A 21,455-nucleotide genomic window follows, 5' to 3' on the forward strand; every position below is an offset into this window, starting at 1 on the left:
AAACTAAATTAAGATCACAGATCTGAAAAAATTTTCCCCATTTCTAAAATGTATCAACTGCAAAATGTTGGTGTGCTAGATCAAAATTAAAACCACATGAAGTGAAATATCAAACTTCATGCGCAAAGGAACTAAGAAAGTTCCCAAGACACAACCTTAATTTAAAGAAGCAAAATTGCAAGAAGTCATGCAGAGCAGCATTCTCCTCTCTCCTTGGAAATGCACAGCTCTTTATTATGGAAAGGCAGTAGCCCCTCTGTAGTTAGGGTTGCAATCAACTTCTATTATAAGCCCTATTTTAGCCCCCTGTAACTTTGGCTTGAAAAATTGGAATACAAATTACCATATTTTCCCCAAAAGCAAAGAAGAATAGATGAGGATTTTTTTGTTTATTTGGTGAGGTGGGAGGATTAGGTTTTAATTTTAATTTTTTTGTACAAAATTGAGAAAACATTTCTTTACAGTTACAAAGTTTAAGTCACTAAGACAAAATGTTTCCTTTTTCTTGCTACCATATCTGCCCTTATTAGTTGAAATTATTTAGAAATAATTTAACAAAACAGTCCTCTTTTTTTTTTTTTTTTTTTTCTATTAGGAGGGATGGGCCTAATTTTTCTCTTGGTGATGACAGTAACAATATTTTGCTGGTGACTTCTTGAGACATAGGACTGGGCAATCTGATCAACATTTTCAAAATCAATGCATATCTCCTAGTGTGGTATATACCTCAAAGTGACGTATAAAGCACATGTTGATCTATCTGGATTTTTTGAGTAAGTGTTTAATTTCTGGAGCTGTCCACATATTCTTTGTTGAAATTTCCAGCACAAAAGGAATGACTGAGTGTTAAAAGAAAAGACTGCTGTTAGGAAGGCCAGAAAAAAACATATACTAAGTTACAGAAGGCTACTGACTGCAGTGTAGAGGTTGCCTAATGACACTGTGGTGAACACTAGCCACTCCCAGCATTCAGCCTTATTTATCATGCTTGGCTCATTTTCTAGGATTAGGTCCAGAATAGCCTCTGGCCATGTAGGCTGTTCAACAAACTGTGTAAGAAAAGAAAGCAAGCATAGTCCATGGAAACATACTTCCCTCCTTTTTCAGATAGTTGTTATCCCATTCTGGATCTAAGCATTTTAAATTCTTTATGATTAAAGGCCTGGCATTCTTGCAGATCTCATTGATTCATTGAGGGGAAAAAAAAAAAAAAATCTTATGGCTATCCCTTACTTTTGTGTAAACTGTTCAGAGAAGGTTTATAGTACTATTTCCATCCTATTCAAATGATCTCTTCAGTGTTAGAAAGAACAATTTTTTTCTTCCCTGAAGGCTTCCTTGTATTATGTATAAAAAGTTGCATATGTGCATTTATGAGTTTATATAAAAATGCATTTGTGTATAGATACTTGAAATCAGAGATTATTTTTCATGTACCTATGTATAGCGTGTTTGGACAGCCAAAAGTTTGTTGTACACTGCTATAATATTAAGAATTGTAATTATTCAATGTATTAATACAGTATTTTTAAATGCTGACAAGATGCATCAGAATGTAAACTTAGATGCAATTGTGATTTTACATAAGCAATATTGCATACACAGGTGAATCTGACTGCAGGTTCTTTTCAGGCAATGCTTAAGATGTGCATATGAGATCATTGCATGTCTTATGGTATAACTTGATTCTTTGAAGAGAATATAGTAAAGTTATTCAAAGTTTTAATGGTATTGCAAGACCATTGCATTATCTTTAAAAATGCATTATAAATTTAGAGATTTTAACAATGAAATCTAACAAGGTTTTAAAAATATAATAGAAAAAACTGTACTAGGAAGATGGTTCTTCTGAACAAATCAGACTGTTTTCAGTAGGTTATATCTATAAAATAAATCCTAAAAAATTAGGAGCAGTAGGAAATACATTATTCCTGTGCCAAAATACTTGAGAGCAAAAGAAGTAAAAAGATGCTAATATTTTCTCTCTTTATATCCACACAATATACATTAAAAAAATCCTTTTTTAACTGGCTGGTTTCATTGTGATAATTAATGTTCAGACCCTTTTGAATTTTGCTTTGCCATTTGGAATTATTAAAACCCAAGACCAATAAGATCACTATTTTTACAATGTTATTAAGCTTCTCTTTGCATAATAAGTATGCTCTGCACATAAGCAGAGAGAACAGAAAAAGATGAGCAGGATTTCCCTGAACGAAGCAGCTGTCAGTGATCGGGTAAGACATTGATGTCAATAGTTGGAGTTTTGTGTATGTTGCTGAGAGAGCAGCAGCAGAGGTTGCCTAGACACTTTCCCAAAACATGGCTATCAGAATAAAAAAACCTTTGGAAAATCACAGCTGAAAGCCTAGGGAGTTCTGAGGACAAGAGTTTAGGCTGAAAGGCGGGTGTTCAGTGGATGAGTGTTTATCAGTTGACTTCTCTTTTCTGGAAAGGGTGGTTGGTTATGTGAGCAACAGGAACAAAGGCAGGATCTTGCCTGCAGACAAGTCCAAATCAGAGAAGGGATGTTTCCTGAAGAGAACCTGGAATGCTGCTACTCGGAGGGCCATAGGTGGGCTTCAGTGAAAAGGCCTTAAGGAAAGTTATGAAGGAAACTGAAGTAAAGACACCGTTGCCAGAGCCCAGGATATTTATACAACTGAGTTTTGTACTTCTCAGGACCTCATGGACAGTGAGATAAGTGAGCTTTTTGTTAAGATTTCCAGGGCTCATTTTCTCTGCTGGAAAGAATGATTTTACCAAACAAGATTTATTCTGATGCTTGAAATACTCTCGTGATGAAGTTTGCAGAGGCTAACACTGGAGGTGTTAAAGGTGTCACCCCTGCTTCTAACAACATTTGTGATGGTGTGTGAAAGGTAGGAATGACACCTATAGACACAAATACATAAAATAGGCAGAAATCAGATCAGTAATTTAGAAGTCAAAAGTTCTCTAAAATAAAGTTGACCTAAAGCAGAGTTTTGCTTTTTTTGTTGGGTTTTTTTGTTGTTGTTGTTGTTGGGTTTTTTTATTATTTTTGAGTCAAGACTTATATAACCTGAAAACTACTAAATTATGACATGAACTGATATTGTGACTCAAAAGAATTTTTCTGTCTGATCAGCTATCTAAGTAGCAAATGAAAACCTGGTAGTATCCATAATCAAAAGTTTCTTACCACAGCAGCAATATCATTGGGTTTTTTTATTTATGAATTTAATAATACGATGATTGGAGAAAGATGTGTTTCAGGGCTTTTTTTAATTAGCAGCAAGAGCTAAGAAAATTTGTTACTCTTAATATTTAGCCCTATTATGGGATTTTTCTGAAAGACTTAATCCATATTTGACATCACCTGCACCTAATTTTCAGTGCTTATTAAATAACTGCTTTCAGTTACTTATTAAGGCTATATATTAAAGTAAATAAGACTGCAAAGAGAAAAATATTTTCATTTCTCAGTTTTAGATCAGCCTGAATTTCATAGAACTGTAACTCAGAACAGCAATATTCTATTCTCCCTTTCAGTGAGGTACAATCCCAACAACAAAATCCATTAAGGATGACTTTTTTCATCCTTTAAATGGAGAGTCGTCCACAGTCCCCTGAGTATTTTTACAGAAAGCCTAAGAGAACTGGGTGCATGCCTGCACTAAGAGGCTTTGAGAAAACTCACCTGAAATATCTGTTTTCAGCTTTCTGTGGTAGAATCGACTAACAGAAAAGGAATACTCCAAAATTCTCTGTCTTTCTCTAGGGTACTGTTAAGTAAACACTTAAGAAAAAAGATAACTAGAGAGAAAATGAAATCTTTCTGTTATTTCAGTGAATAGAGTATTTCACAGAGAGCATGCTGAAAGCCTTAACATTCCCATGAGCCAATATATAGTTTTATTTGGATAATCATTCCCTTGTTAATATTAGGTCAGATATCTTTTCTTCTTCATTCTTTTTATTCCTCTAAATTGACACTTTTGAAGTAATACGATGTACAAACATGGTTAGCACATTTTCAAAATGTCATTTCAAAGTTGAATGCTTAATGACTTGTAGTTTTTCTGCTGTGTATGTATTTGGCATTTTTCCTCAGCACAAGCCTGCTAACATAACTCACTCCAGGCTGATTTATTATTTTTATTCAACCAGGTGCTACATGGGTTTGGCAACTTTGGCAATATTATTGTCTATAATGACTCTGCACTTGGTGCTTGATGATGCCAACACATGCAATGAATTTACTGGCACCAGCAGAGAATATTTCATTCCCTTATCTCTTTGTGAAGAATCAAGATTCATCTCCCATACTGCCTGTTATCCAATACATCTCATGTAGTCTCTTTTATTTCTTTTACCTCTCTGTTTTCAGGCTGTTCAGTTATGATTCTGCTGAGCTAATAGCTGTTCTTAGAAGTAGAAATATATCTGTTATGTTGAATTTTCTTTATAATTATGTTTACTGTTTATTTTTCATCTCGTGAGGTCTCTTAGGCATCTCTACTTTGTTCAGAAGTCTGTATCATAAACAAGTTTTGTCTTTTTAAATTAGATCTGGATTATCACTTGGCAAGATGTAGGAATACAGCGAGTCTGTTTATTTCTGCAGAGGAATGAAAACTTTCTTTTTTTACTGTAGCAGTCTCTTCTTCCTAACTGTGAAGATAAGCCAAATTCAGGTGAAAACATTGAAATTTTTAGTACTATTCAGTACAATATTCATAGTACTAATTTAAAGTTACGTGCTGTTTTTGAAGTTTCCCATGAACTTGAATAGCAGCCAAATAACTGCTGTACAGTCTGCAAGGAAGTTTTATCTGTCAGTCTTTGCTGTGTTTTTTTTCTGGTATATTACACCGTTAATTTACAATTTTGTTTATACGCTTTGAAGAGTATTTTATTTATTAATAGAAGACTATAAAGTCTGGTACCTGAGTATTCATATTAGATCCACACAATTTCTTACCAGCACAAGACTGAATGGCAGATACTGCATATTGCAGTGCACATTTATTTCATTTGAGTTTCTGCAACAAGTCATCACTCTCCTGTTAGATTTAATTTTTTCCCAAATGAGCAGTTTGAGGGAGAATTTAACTCTTTCTGTATCCTTTTCTTATTCTGGTAAACTTTGAACGACTTACTGCTTAGAGGGTCAAGATAGGATGACTTGCAACTTAAAGTTTTGCTGACTTTGAAGCACTTACATCATAAGTACATATTTTGTTATTTAAATGAATTCTCAACACAAACAATCCAATCTTTGCCAGTTTATCATTACTTACTGGATTGTAAACCATGCAAAAAGCAAAGTTCTGTTAAATCTGAATTTACTTAGGATTGATTTAATAACAAAGGGTTTTTTTATTTTTTAACTTATGTGTCTCAGTGGAATGTGAGAAATACCTTCTAAATCCTTTTTTCAGCAAGCAGGTTGTAATATGCATGGCACTACAACCATATAGATAAGAACCAGGCAGGAAAATATAATCTATATCTACAAATTTTACTCATCCTGTCATCACATGTTCTTCCTGTGATGTGAGAGGATATGAATAGCTTTGTTAAATGAGTTGTACCTTTAGAGATGAGATAGTTCACCAACCCAGGATCATACTTAACGCTGGAAAATATAAAGACAGTGACCTAAATGCCAGTCTCACTCCATGATCAATTAGGGCCATGCACAGCAGATCAAAAAAAAAAAAAAAAAAAAGGGGGGAAAAAAAAAAAGAAAAAAAAGGAAAAAAGCTCCATCTGGTTCAGAAGACAGTGGCCAGTCCCATAAATAACACAAGCTGTCAGGAAAACATCATTCCTATAGTACTCTGTGTATTGGCTTTCTGTCCAACTACTGATCCACTAACAAGGAGTTTCAGAGCTTTGCATAGGCTTGGACCACGCTCGTGTCTTCAGTTCACCATAGCAGCAACATTTATGAGTGGTGTAGGGTGGAGAATGAAATGTACACAAGTAAAGAACATGGACATATACAATTCCAGAATCCTTTTTGCACATGCAGACACACACACCACCACCAACAACAACAAAATCAAGCCAAAAATAAAAGTCCAGGTTTTCATTTCAGCTGAGCTTTACTGAAACAAGGAAATAAAACTCATCAGTAATATTATATTTGGAAAATGTAGTAGCAAACTCCACACCACAGTAGGAGAAGATGAACAATAAGCTTTCCTTTGCACTTGTTTTATTTTAAATACTTCTGTTGGTAGTTAATAAGTAGTTGGCAATACTAAAGACAGAAAATAAATACTTTTGGTTTTTCCTTGGTTAAAACAGCTATTCACTATTTTCACATTCAGAAGATTTTTTTCATAGTGGAATAGGAAAGATCATTCAGTGCTGAATATTCCTATTCTGGTAGCACCTGTTAGTAAGTCAGAAGGTAAGTGTGCTTGTCACTGTTTAGGCATATGATAAGTAAATAATAGTTCTGGAAGTTTACAATATTGGTGCAAAACAGAAATGTCCCTGCATTTTTTTTTACATGGAGGATTTGCCTTCATAAAAAATGAAGACTGGAAATGCTAATACAGAACATGAGCAATGCCTAGGTGTGTTGAGCCCTCCCAAAACAGGGGGAGGATCCACAGGCCCAGCACTACCTCTGGAGTTTTTTATCACTTGCCTCAAGTGTTGCCTCACCACACAGTTTTCCTCCAAGGGGTCTAATGTCACTTGGTGCCTCCTCTCTGGCTTCAAATTTACACATCACTTCTGCTCAATGTGTGTGGGTTCCAAGGAGAGGAGTGCAAATTATTTCAACAATCTCATCAGTTCTGAGGAATTCTCTTATGTGAGGAGTAGCAAGCTTCCTTGGTCCAGTTCTGCACTAAATCTCTAGCACATGATGAGGCCGCAACTTCCCAGAGTGTTTTGTCAGTTTTACTTAAACATCCTCCCCTCTACTGCAGAGGGAGACAAAGGATTCTCCATTTTTCTAAGGTCTCCCCCGAGGAAAAGAACAAAAGACATACAGTTTCTGGACATATAGTTCCTTAGTTAAACATACAGTTCATAGCTGAACTTTATTTCTCAAGAATCAAATGTGTACTCACATGCTCAAAATAGTAAAGGATGTGAAAGCTGTGGCATGAACTGGGTGATGAGGGGCTGTGGATATTTTGTTTGCTCTGAGGTAAAATGGTGATCCCCACTATTTCCTGTTAATTTGTTGAAGATAAATAGCAAATTGCTGCATTTGTTTCTTCTCTCTGGTTTGCATTTAGAAGGCACACAGAAAATTCACTTTGAAACATTTCCTTAAAGGCACATGATAAATCACTAGGGAGAAATTCAGAGCCTGAAGAGAGCCCTGTGCTTGGGTTTGATAGTGACAGATAGCAGTGGAAATACAGTACATGGTGCTCCGAACTCAGAGACCATTATGTGTGCAACTCACAGTGAGACCATGGCAGAATAAAGCTTCCCCCCAGCCCCACCCAGAAGTGTGGCTGCCTTTGTAATTTTAATTGGTCTGTGTTTGTGGAGTGGGGCCTCTATTTACTTATGGCTTGGGGCTTCTGTTTACCAAGCCTGGTGGAGGCCAAGTGTCATATCACTGAAGCTTAGTTCCTGCAAGCTCTCCTGCTATATCTTGAGGCACTTTTCTTTTCAGTATCTGTGCCTGTCTAATTCGCAAGCTTCTGTGAAACAAGCACAGGAGGGTACAAGGCCTACAGGGAGGAATTACACCTAATTACTCAAATAATTGCTAGGCTGTTGCCTTCTTAGTCACTGAAAATAATTTCCAGGTCCCTGGCTTTTATAGATAGTCTTCTAGAGGCAGGAGGACACAGCCCCCTTTTTAACTCAGCCCATTCACTCACAAAATCAGAACACTCGAGCCTGCAAAATTAATAAGCACCACTTCCATTACATATATTTTAGGTTGTTGTTGCCGTGGCGATAAAGTCAGGGACATTGAATCTCCTCTGTTGAGCCATTGTTATCATCCCTGGCCATCTGCTGCAGAGGAGTGATATTCCATCTCATTTGCATGATGACTGATATATGGGAGGTTTGGAAGGACATATGCCACAGCAATCATGTGATGAAAATTAAAGTGAAAGTTTTGGGCCCAGAGCCGAAAAAAATCTGTGTATGCGCATGAGGCTGTTGATGTGCAAATGTGAATCATATTGAGAAGGTTTGAATAGGGAGGTGTGACGTAAAGAGGGGACACAAACGCAGGTGCTTATCTCTAGGCAGTCAAAGGCACTGGATGTCATATCATGGGAACTACCTTTCAAAGACACAGCTTTAGTGCACAGTTCAGCACACAAGGGAGGAGAAACATATAAGTTTTGGAAACAAAAATAAAGTAAGTTTAACAACTTTTTCACACTATTCTGAACCCATTGATGTTTAAGCAACTTGTACTATTAGTAACTTTCTGTCTTTTCTATTGTTTGTGCTCTTATTTGGAAAAAAAAAAAAAAAATCCTGTCCATATATCAATGTTGAAAGCTTGAGAGATTTGTATTAAGAAGTTTGAGGGGTTTTAATCCATGTTTAAAATGCTCTTTGAAAACTTTTCTTTTTGTTTAAATGACACTAATGCTGTTTCTTCCACAATGTATGCTTGGTCATTATCTTAAATGCTATTTTGGGCCTCAATTAAAAAATAGCTACTTGTAGCTGCTTTGAGAAAGCTTTCTGAATAAAATGTCATGGTGTAATTGCATTTATACTGCCTCAGTAAAGCCTTTGTTCATATACATTTTACAATTGTGCAAATTTGCAGCTCTAGCTATTTGATTTGAGGAAATGATCACAAGGACACTTTTCCTCTCATTTTGAAAAGTTACTGAACTTAAATACTACCATTGAAAAAAAGAGAGGGGAAAAAATGAGACGGGAGAGGGAGAGAGTGGGACCAATGTATTTGTAGCAACTGTTCGAAAGATGCAGGTTCACTTGCAGTTATGTATTACACACCAAAGAGCTTTCTCATGATGTTTTAGAATGCTTTAAAATCACGCGTAATGTTTTTAAAATGAAGACTGTTGATCGATATATTTAATAGCATTACTCTAAGTGAAAAAGGGTCTTTCAAAGCATGATGTTTCAGTCTTTTAAATTATTTGGGATTCAGAGAGTGAATTGAGATCTTCTGATTAAAAAAGCAAATACTGTACTTTAGAATGAATGTCTGTGTCAGGAAAATCTTAAAAAAGTTAAATGACAGTAATATCAGGCAAGGTTGAAGAATGAATGGACCTTTTGGGACAACATTTTGCAGGAGGATGATTTTTATGAAATAACATTTGATGCTAGAGAAAGTCTGTTTAACACTCTGATCAGCAATAGCTCTCTCTCTCTCTCTCTCTGACTTTCTTTTGTCTTTAACAAAGCACTTAGTTCAGATGTTTGTCTTTCTTCATATGTAAATAGCAAGACAATCTTCTGCAAGGTGCTGTTAATTTTTCATTTAATAGATTATAAAAGCACAAATCCCAGATTTTATCCTTAAACTATATGGGGTGAACTTTGTCAGTTAAGGATCTTTTTAGGATACAGAATGACCATTTATTATCTCTTTTGTCTATTAAATTAGTTAATTGTGTAGATGTGTCTTCTTTGGTTTCGCTGTGCAATGGTTTTGTAATTCTTGGAGAAAATTACAGCATTTGTGATGAAAGCCTTCTCTGAGACAATAATATATTTCTGTTATAAGGTGGCTAACAGATAATCCGATTCAAAACGAGGAATTTCTAAATATAGGCTTTGCCTCTTAAGTTCCCAGTTTGGAGCATTTTATTTTTACTTGTAAATATCATCTGCGTATTAGAGTACTTTCATGCCTGCAGGCTAAGATTACCAGTCTTCCTTTTTTTCCTCCTCCTTCTAAATATTCAATTACTCAATGGTAATTATTATTATGTGGCCTTCTTGGCTTACTGCATTATTAGATTAATATAGATTTCTTGTGCCAAATTAGCGGAAATCACTGTTATACACAACAAGAATCACTTTTTTTTTTTTGTTTTTTTTAGTTTTATTTACTTTGTTGAATAACAGGAAGACTTTGACATCATGAGGTTTTATTCTTGAGATTTTCAATATAACATGTCTTTAAAAGCTGAGCAGGAGAGGGCGTATTTTTGTTTTGCTTTTTCTTTTCTATGTTTCTAATAAGTAGAAACTTTCATTAAATTATAATTTAGTTTGTTCGAAGATCTATAAATAGGGACCTTTGTGAATGAAATTACAGTTGAAGTCCTTTGATCTCTGGTTATTGTTTCAGAGATGTGTAGCAGAGGTAAGAAAACCTAAAATGAAAGAAAAGGAGCTGTCCAGGGTACTGCAGCTGATTAATATTTCCTGCTACTGTACAGAAAAAAAATGTTTTCTGAAGTGTTCACAAAACTGCCACCGTTTGCTACTGTTTTTTACTCTTCAGAACTAGATAAACCTTATGTTGTTAACTATAAAAAAATATGTCTATAAAACTTATTTTTATGTCATGTTTCTGTGAATAGCACATACACCCTCCGATCACTATAACTTTCACAAATTGCCTATTAAAACTAAATTTTTATGTTAAGGTTTTTGTCAAAGTTACAGATAATAAAACTTTTCCAGTGTAAATCAATCTTTGAGTATAACACAAATGGTTTATATGGTAGTGCTGTAATGTAAACAAAACAAACAAACAAAAAAACGCCCAGATCCCAATCTTGCATTACTTGATTGCTTTTGAAATGAATTCTTGTCCTTATGTGACCTGAAATGTGTGGTTACAAAGCTATAGAAATCCAAACGATCATATTTGTTTGATATGAAATGAAAAAAATAGTTAAATTGAAAGTTTAACATCATGAAATTCAAAATCCCAAGCGGTATATAAACATTAAAAGAAACTTTGGACTGCTAATCCTAGGAAATGAGTTTTATGGATTGAATTCAACAAGGCTTCAGAAATGGTTCCATCTGCTGCCTAGCAGCTGGTGAAAGGATAAATTTAATTCATTAATTCATTTGGAAAAAAGGATCCAAGTAGTAAAGACTTCATTGCTCATAATGCACATAGGTGGAAATCAAAACTGAAATTAGGTCCAGTTGATCATCTTTGATAATGAGGAACATTTTCTTTGTTATTGTTATAATGATCTTGATCGTGAAGTTGACAGTATATTGACTATATGCTGTTAATGTGTATATTTATGTTTCGAAAAGTTGAGAACAGTTCTGAACTCCTCTTCTGGGAGGAACATCCCTACTTTGGAGGTTACAGATTAGGTTTAAAAACCTGGAATGTTTCACTGAAACAATATTGCTGTCTTTCTATGAATATCTGCAACCTCTTTCTAAATAAGTTAGTTCAGGAAAACAAAATAAGGTACCATTAAAATTAGAAAAATAACTTATTCACAGTTAAGTCACCGTAATATTCCAAAACAAGAATGCCAAAAGTAAACAGTTTATTACTTTCTTTTCCTTCTCTATTAGAGTCACAAGCTTCATCTTGTCTTTCCTGTTTACACCCATTTTATTGTCATAATGTGTTAAAAACTTAGAGTAAGAAGAAAAAGTATCAACTAAGGACTGAGAAAGGGCAATATTGAAATATCGAGTTTTAAAGGCAAAATTAATTGGACAAATGCTTCAATAACAACTTGACATTTAAGTTCTAGCTGTAAAGTTACCCAAATTATCACAACCTCCAGATACAGATTTTTTTTTTTTTTTTAAGTGGTTGCCTCTACTTCTTTTAATCTAAATCACAAGCAGTGAGTGCAAAGTTATCTAAGGCTTTCCAACCATGAGATAGTCAAGTGACAAAGGGTCTTGTTCACCTTATATCAGGAACACAGGTAAATGTACACCTCATTACTTGCTGAGGGATATACAGGACTGATGAACCTGTTATCCTGAGACCAGTTAAAAATCCTCCAATGCCTTTTTTCAATGTTTCTGCTTGAGATGGTGATTTCATGAATGATATTTGGCTTTTCCCATTTCCTCTGTAGCCCATAGCTCACTGTGGTGGGTTTGTTGGATTTACTATAAAGGTTCTGTTCGCACCCTGTGGGTTGGGTTAAGAATTAGGATTTATGCATTTACTTCTACTGTTGCATTGTTTATACAGCTTTGGTTTAGTTTTGATCCCTTTTTTTTTGCCTTTGAGGCTCTTCCACAGTGTCAGCTGCTGACTGATAGTAGGAGAACGGCCTCGTGGTGTGAATGAAAGGGACCTAGCGGTTGGTAAACAGAGATAAGGAATAAATAGAGCACAGGCAAAAGGAGATAGTTCTGTGGGAGCCCAGATTGCCGCCAGTCTGTTCAAGTGAGATGCAGTGCCTGTCCTTTTCCCAGATTAAATTAGTGTGCGAAATCTCCAGTGACCTCCTCCCCTTCTCCCCATACTCTTTAGCCAAGCTGAACAGCCTCTGCTGTAAAGTATTCATTTTACCCAGGGACAAGTTGGACAATAGAACTCTCCCTGTTACTTATGGACAGCTGTCGTGATTCATAGGGCTTTTCAGCATTTCATTTTTCATAAGAGTTAAAAGGGTTTTACCTTGTAACTGACTAGAGTTTAGAAATGCAAAGACGCCAGCCCTGAGGTTGCCTGTCGTAAGGAAGTTAATAAATAAATATCACCCCACCACACACACACATATCCCCTCCCCAATGTGTGAAAGGCTGTGTATTTTGTTAGTGCTGCTCTTCTTATTTAAAGGGGTTTAATTGTGATAACATGATTACACTGAAGCATGAACTGCATGGAAAAATTAACAAGCAGAGACACAGCAATATGCAGGGCCCCCAAGGTTCCCTAAATTAAAGGTGACCAGTGCAAACCCAGTGAGTGCCCTTTTCCCTCTTTGCCCTTGCTTTTGCCTACAACTCCTATCAGTTTATTACCTGCAAATAACTCCCAGGAAAGAGTAAACCCTCATGAGATACCTCTGTGGTCCCGTATTTTTTTTTAGTGATTTACTGCAAATATATTCAGCATTTTGACTGATTAAATAGACCTTCGGCAACCTTGAGGGTCACTGTGTAGAGTATGTACATAGAAAATGCATCAGCCCATTGTACCCTGGCAGCTAATGAGATTGGTCGTTAAGTAAATGACACAAAGCCTACAAAAAAAGCTTAGCAGCTCACTAGAGTATCACAGAGTGTCCCTGCACACCACACAACGACACAAACAGTGGACTAACCTAGCCCACCCCTGCTTTATTCTACATCACTGCTTCCCTGATGTCAGCGTGAGAGGCAGAACAAAGGCTAAAAGGCACACGGTAAGTCAGTCTGACAATTATGCCCTAGGGAGAAAGTAGAGCAAATCTTAGCCTAACCATGGGGTTGAAAGTCCGTTTCTAGACAAGTAGGTCATAATGAAAGGATTTTTTTTTTCCCCCCTGTCACTTCATGAAGGGGAGAAAAATGTCTCTAGAATCAAGGTTGGGTTTGTTTCTTGTTTGTTTGTTTCCTTTTCTCTCTGTCTGATTCGCCAGCTTACAAAAGTTTCTGGAATTCCGAAAGTAACATGAAACAGTATGTTTTGTGAACTGGATATTGCAATTACAGTGTGATGAAAGAAATATTATTTGTAAGAACTGCCACACAATAAGCACTGCCTCAGATGTACATTAATGTCTGATGAACTTTACAGACAGAAAGTTTCTTTTTACTTCTCTGTAAAAATCTGCTGAAAATGTGTTATATGTATGAATACACATTTCAGTCCACTAGCCAGCTACTTACACCCCTAAATACCTGGTACAGTTTTTATAACTATGCAGATATAAATGAAATTGTTACTATAATTTTGGGGGTTTTTTTAGAAAAGGCTTTTACATGATATCTCAGTGTTGTCTTTTACGTGAGCTGAAATTAAAGAGTTGAAGATTGCTGTTAAACACTTACACAGTCATTACCTATTTTCTTTGCACAGCAGCCAAATGTTTAGCTGATACAAAAGCAGGTGCCTGCCTGTGTAACCAGTGATAAAATCTTTTCTAGCAGTGTTTCAATTTAGTATCTCAGGACCCTTTATTTTGCTGAAAAATGGCAACAGGAAGTTGCCAGAAAGTCTTGTTTGCATTGATAAAATGTTTCTGTCTGCTTTGCACTTTGGAGCTCAGGGGATGTTAGGTTCAAACCGACATGATATTATTGCAAGATGCCTGTGTGAATTAAGTAATGCTTCTCCCCACCCCCCCACCCCCCCCAAACCACTGAAAACCATATGTTTTAAGAATGCTTTCTCAAAAGAAGTGGGGTTTAGATATCAGCCTGCATTACAGTTGGTTTTGTGTTGTTTTGTTTTGTTTCGTCTTGGAAGAGTTATTTAATTTGGGAAAACACTTATTAATATATGTGTATTTAGATGTGTCAGGATAACCTGTTCACTTAATTAAAACTCTGCATAGGTCACAGAAGTCAGTTCACTACGATATGTCGCTTACCCAGGGACATCTTTTTTACTGCTTGGACAATACAAGTATCATCACAGCTTATAGAAACTAAGATAAAATGTGACATTTTAACGTATGAATTTGATGTTTCCTTGCAAAGTGGTGTGTGTGAATGCATATATATGAATCTGCATGTGCATATTTATATAAAAAGGTGTACATATGCAAAAAACTATGTTCACTAATACAGTATCCCAGTTCACTGAAACTCAGCACATATTAAGTAACAGTTATGTTTGCTTTTGCATTTCCCAATAATTCCAGTTTAGGAAATTTAATGAGGAAGTAACTGAACATGAGTAAACTTTGTATTTAATTTTATTTTCCATATGTTTAAGGTGTGTGCATCTCAGAAACATGTTTATGTTATCTCAGAAAATATGATATGCATGCATCAGAAAACAAGCTTGCTTTCTCAGCTAAATCCTATAATTCATTCCTAATTGAATTGAACAGCAGAGACTTAGTAAGTTACAATGTTACAACACAGTTTTGCTCTGAACTTTGCTAATTGGTATTAAGTTTTCTGTTCATATTAACAGCTAAGGTCTGAGGATATTTTATATTCAGGTGCATCAACACAGATTTAAAAAAGAGCACATCCCTATCACAGTCACTATGCTTTTTACATATCTATGTGAATGAGAGTGAAGGGTATTTGATATTTCAGCATTCACCACATCAGTGAATAATAAGTTCAGATGTCCTTTATCCTATTAAAAGTAGAGAGCAATTTCATAGGGGTAATGCACATGCAGCAGTCCTACAAAAATCATACTTCTACTGTAATCTGACAGGTCGAGCCACAGTAAGTTTCTGTAGTTTTTCATAGCTGCTTTTTTTTTTTTTTTTTTTCCCTCCTGTCTGTCATTTCTTAGGTACATCTAAGAGAAAAGGCAAATAAAACTTGATTTCTGATAATTAATGTCTTTCATTTGATCTCCCTGATAAACTATGCAACACACCGTTTTTTAGAAATGGACTTTTTTGACTTTACAATCCAGCATAAGGCCTTTGTCCATATCTTTGTGCACAGTTCCAGGGGACAAGAGTGTAAGTTGTGCATGTGGTTCTGAAAAAGTTTTTGGCATTATACAGTCGATTTGAATAATTCTAATTCAGTTTTCTGCACGCTTATAGATTTTTAAACCAGTAATCCCAAAATATCTGATGATTCCTCATGAGCAGATATCTCCAAGGTCAGTCACAGACAATCATCCCAAAGGCCTGGCTCTGTCACTCCAAAACAAAACATAGCAAATAACATGCAGAGTAAACTTTATATTCTACTACATCCATATCTATATGGAGCATCTAGACCACAATCTCTGTTACTTAACAGAATAATTTTGGAAGTATACATATAGGACTGGGACTGGGTCACTCCTTGTAGTTTATGTGTGCATAGTTGTGGATTATTAAAAACTGCAGAAGCAGTGCTTCTGAATTTTAATTATCTTTAATCACTTCAGACTAAAGATACTGTTTAATTAGTGATAAAAAATACTGTCTCCCTCTTAACTTTTTTAGTACTTGCATAAAATCTCTTTGGAGGAAATTGCTCTCATTTATGTTCATGGAAGACATAATAATACTAGCAACTTTCTGGTTCAAAAAATGTGATTATCTAACAGCAAAAGTTACTTTATAATGAAAAAGGGGCTTACTTTCTTGGGTAGGTCTACAAGCATTTGTACACATGAGTGATTCCACTGAGGTAAGGTTGATGTCTCACTTCAATAGAGTAAAGTGGGTATGTAAGAGTTTTGAAGACAAGGGGTTTATTAATTTGCTTAAGAGATTTAGGTAACATTTGCTAGCTCCTTTTTCAGATTTGGCTTCATATGTGAACTTTTCCCTCCATTAAGGAACTTTGGTTCAAAGGAGATAGCTTTTAATTTAAAGGCATGTATTTGAACTCTGCTCCATGAGGCATCAGATTTTTAAAAAGTGCTTTAGAACTTTCCAAAATGTCATTTCATGTGAGGATCAGAGATCCCAATTTCTTCTTAACTGTGTTTCTTCAGGTGACAGTAAGAGTCACTAGGTCAGTTCCCTAAATCTCAGGAGAAAATTTGACACCTTCAGTGCCCCCCCCCCCCCAAAAAAAAAAAAATTTAGAGCACATGTACAGCAGCTGGATTGCCACAACAAAGTAGTATTGGCTCCAAAGGCACCGTTATGGACTATCAGGTCAATAATCCTTATGCTAAGAAGGATTTACATGATACAGAGTAATGGCTCTGTCATTTCTGAAGTAAAAATCCACTTTTTAATGAGCATCAAAACACTGTTTTGCACTGTTCACATCAGAGATATTAACGTAGTTAAAAACACACACACACACACCTTCTTCAAATAAAATTCCACATTAAAATTCTTGAATAAAATAAATGATAAATACTATAGGTAGGCAGCTACAGTATCCCAAAGAGACTTTTTTTTTAAAAAAAAAAAAAAAGTACTGATTACCGTTCTCAAATGTTTTCTTCCTTGTTATATCAGAAGAGTATAGGATATTTCCATCATGTCTTCAAATAACAATTTTATGATGCAGTCCAGAAATAGATCGGGCTTAGGGGGCCTTTTGTTTGTTCTGTTTAATTTTTCTACTGTGTTATTTTTTCATACTTCAGGCAGAAGTTTGACACAGTCTAACACACAGTCTAGGTCTTGTTACAAAAGTAACTTTGAAAGTAAGGTCATAGAAATACAGGATTGTCACTTTTGTATTGATTTATTTTCTTTTATGTAATTCAATTTCTCGTGATAAAAACCACCAACAACAAAAACACAAACACCACAAAACATTTAATAAATTTCCCACATTTTGGGAAAACGCATTTTCTTCCCTAACAATGTGGTAAACTCAGCCTCCATACAACACATCGAAAAGCACCAAATCTTAAACAGAAAGAACTACCATCATGATACAAATGAAGAAACTGAGTACACTTGACATTTTCATTGTATCTCTAACATTTTATAAAATTAAACACCATTTTGAAGTATGGGTCTGATGGGAATCATCTTATATATAAGCATTCGACATTTAGTGAACAAAGTGCAACTGAACACATAAATCACTCTAAATAACATTGACAGTTGGTCAAAAGAAACATATACTTAAGGCTCAAGTGTATGGTCAAGCTACTTTACGGAGAGCTTTCCCATTATTTTTGTGAGAAGCAGTACTGTCTACAAAAAGGGTTAAAGAAAATGCATTCTGTTGCATCTGCTTACTAAATCCCTTACTTTAGTAGAAATTCAAATTTTGTAAAGATTATTCGTTTTATTGATGCATATAATTATAATCACAAGCCATCTGCTGATTTGGCAGGCATGGTTAAAATTCTCTAACTCTCATAACCTTTCAAGTACAGTGCCCTTGGGACTCTATTTCACTTTTATATTTTGGAAAACATGTAGGGACAAACAAGAGAGGTCATCCGCCGAAAGTCAGACCTGTAAAACATTAAAAGAATAAAGATTGTGATGACTGCTCTTGTTTTAATAGCAAAGATAGTATTTTCTATTTTATTTCTGACTTCAGGAAGGATTATACTGGTTTCCATCACGCACTTTGGGAATTTGAATTTTTTCAAGGGATTAAAGCTCTGTCCTAGCACTCCTGGGATCTGGGTTCCAAGTCTAAACTAAAAGAACAAATATTGTTCAGTTTGGTTGTCACAGGTGAATTAAACATATTTGACCTTGGCCTTAATTTTTCCTTTTATGCAATTCCCATTACATTTCTATTTGAAATGTTTTAATAAACACTATTCTCCTTTTTTTTTTTTTTTTTCTTTAACTTGGTCTCACTGAGTTTCACAGACAGGCATCTATCACATATTTAACTTTTTCCCATGAAGTTCAACAGAGCATTTTAAATTAGAGTGCTACATACAATAAGGCATGAGGATTTGCCCTAGTCATTTAGAAATGCATACCTTTATTTATATTGGCTTACCATCAACTGGTGGTTAGCCACAGTTACAAATGTTTGATCTTTCTTGTCTATGAGAAGTCTTGTTCCCCATTTTCTTGTGTCCTTCACCATGTTTAGACAAACTATTTTATACTTGACAATCCTTTCTCTCTCTCTTTTTTTTTTTTCCCCTTTGTTGTTGTGTTATATGTGGTGTTACTCTGTTGCTTCTAGCAGAAAACATCCACAAGGGGAAAAAAATAAATCTAGGAGATGCTCTCTCTGTCATAATATAAATATAATCACATTTCCCCTTTGTAAGATATTGTCAGTGCTCCAAATTGGGAAAGAGGGTGTTTAAGAGAGAAAACACATGAAGGTGGAAAAAGTTGGTACAGAATGGGATAGTCCAATGACTTCCTTGTACTAGCAGAAGGCAAAGACAATCACCCCTCAACAGAAGTGTCTTGCTTAATGCTGTATTGATGTGTATCTCGTAGGAACAAAAGATGCAACTCTCACTTCTGTTTAATTAGTGTATCTGAAGGCCTGTATGCAGCATGCATGCTGCTTTACTCCTTTTGGAGGTTTGATTCTCACCCCACACCCTCATTATGACAAGCAGGAGGGAAATGCACATGTTTGAAAGTGTCTTCACAGCTGAAACTAGGGAAACAGGCCGAGAGTAGCTCTGGTTTATTTCACAACCAATTAAGTATGACATCTGTTGAAACTCAGGAAATAAGTCTCCCTTCCCCCTGTTCATATACTTACTTAAGCTGCCAGTCTTTTGTTTGGATATGATGAATTTTACTACCAAGACTTTTTTTCTTTGGAATAAATACACAAAATAAAGAAAACAAGATATAAAGGCTATTTAAAAAAAAAAAAAAAAAAAAAAAAAACCAAACAAACCTATCTTTCACTGAGTTCGTGTGAAAAATTCCTGGTTGACACTCACAAATCAAGCAAATATTTCTGTTGATAATTCTCTGCCTAAACACTCACCTTACATGTTGAAAAAAGGGTTTGTGGTAGGCAATGTAGCTACAACATTTTCATTTTTGAAAACCTGAATCTTGTGGCTCCCAAAGGCCAACAAAAGTTGCTAGAAGAAATTTGGATTTTAATTTCTTTAACTTTATGCTTGAAAACTTGGCACTGACCAGAAGACAACAAATAGAACAGGGCATGTGGCATTATGTATGATTAAAACAAACCAAAAAAAAAAAAAAAAAATGCAGAGCCACTGTCACTGGTGACATTGTTTCTCAAGTATACAATAGTTCACAGGTAACCAAGCAACAGATAAGCTTAAATAACAAACTTTGACTTAAGAAAACAACAGTATTCAGACAATAATAGTTCAAGCTGAGAGACACTGTCCATTTATTATACACTAATTCGTGTGACACATCTATTCATCAGGAAAACTTTTATTCCTTTATAAAATACTGTCCATACCAACTCTTGGAGTTCAGTTTCCCTCTGTTGTACTTAGAACTCGATTGTCTTCATTCTTCTATATCTAGATAAAAACTATTTGTTATATCATGCTGACCTTTTCCTTTCTCTGCCTCTTGACACTTGATTGTCCTGTGCCTCTGAAGCCACACTGCTCATTTCAAAATTGTGGCTAATTCTTCTCTTTTTTAATCTACACCATTCACTAGTGCTCCCTGTTATTTGTTCATCAGCTTCATTTTGTTTGCCAGTTCTTTCCTACAAGGACTGGCACTGCCTTCATTCCCGGAGGATGGTTCCCTACTCTATTTCACTTGCTTTTCATCCCTATTTTAAAATACAGCTCAGAGCCACATAGTGTACGTGTTATTTAAACTGTAAGATGCTGCTGAGCGATTGCCATAGGTTCCTTGGTTAGGAATTCTCTGGTGAAATGTCACTGTGCAGTGGAAGCGTCTAAACCTGCGCCAGTCATCCAGATTCCTTTTAGAGTCAGTGGAAAGAAAGAGACATTTCTTGGATGTAATTCATCTCACCCTGAAGTAGATGTATGAAGTAAGTAAGGTACATCACACATCTACACAGCGGCAGAAATGCCTGCAGGTTGTCTACAGGCTACCCTGAGACTATGTGAAGCCAGTGGTTACTACCCACCCCAGAAATATATATCTGCATTTCAGGCACGTAAAGTTAAGAAGGTGAATCCTGTCTTTCCTGTCCAGCCTACAAACTGGACTTGATTTTTTTCTTATATCTTGTCTCCACATAAACTTACTGTTTCTAGCAATTTCATACAAGACAGGGATATGAATAATGTGGTATACCTTAAACCAGGAGTTTCCTCTTGCATATACACAACACTGATGAAATTCGGTGTGTATTCAGATATTAGTGAAGAGCAGAACAGCAAAACTGAATATTGCTGTGCAGCTCAGATGACCAAATTTTCCCCCTGAAATGTGATATTTACAAAGCGGAAGGGGGCGATTCCCTGATTTATTCTTAGAAGTCATTATAATTTCTTTCAAAAAAGGTTTTGTTTTCTCAAAACTAATTCTTAAATATAAGAAATAAGCTGTAAAGATTTTACAATATCCATTCATTTCAAAATACAGTAGAGATTTCTACCTTAAACAAGGTGGATTTTTTAAAATACTGCTGAGAGAAGCATTTCCAGACTCAGCTTCACATTTTCTTTCTCCCATTGGTCACTACTTGGACTGTGTAGGCACTCTTAGGGGTGCCTCTGTGATTTCTCTCTCTCAAGACTCTGTTTCTCAGACTTTGAGTAATAGAAGGATAGATTAGATGATGGTTTTGCTCTGTTTCTGGGCATCATTATAGTGATTCTATGCTCCTCATGTTATCTTAAAAACAACAAGCAAGCTTGCAGTTCAAAATTTCAGTTGCTGTACATACTTTGCATAGATTTCAATTATGTTTTTCCATATTTGAAGAGATTTGATGACACAAATCCTGATTTTTTAAAGGATTGTTTACCATACCCATAGCTTTAACACATAGGTGTGGGGGGTTTTTTAAATAGATCTTCATCCTTTAAAGCTCTAGGGACAGGTTCTCAAAGTTTCTTCAGATCGAGGCAAAGT

At 35.6% G+C, this 21,455-nt stretch overlaps 1 protein-coding gene across 6 annotated transcripts in view; it reads left to right on the forward strand.

Annotated features, from left to right (window-relative positions):
* The window catches only part of ST18 (ST18 C2H2C-type zinc finger transcription factor), a 170,424-nt gene that overhangs the window by 59,860 nt on the left and 89,109 nt on the right, over nucleotides 1–21,455 (forward strand). For 2 of the 6 annotated variants that reach the window (XM_074898964.1, XM_074898971.1), the window contains exon 1: nucleotides 8,246–8,344. The exons of 1 other annotated variant lie outside the window; for it this stretch is intronic. The gene's annotated coding sequence lies outside the window, so the exon portion shown is untranslated. Of the gene's footprint in view, nucleotides 1–8,243; nucleotides 8,345–13,165; nucleotides 13,278–21,455 lie in introns of those variants that run through there. 3 more of the 6 variants (XM_074898969.1, XM_074898967.1, XM_074898965.1) reach the window with 3 other exon arrangements.

Source organism: Athene noctua, chromosome 2, assembly GCF_965140245.1.
Source record: "Athene noctua chromosome 2, bAthNoc1.hap1.1, whole genome shotgun sequence".
In the NCBI taxonomy this organism is placed as follows: Eukaryota; Metazoa; Chordata; class Aves; order Strigiformes; family Strigidae; genus Athene; species Athene noctua.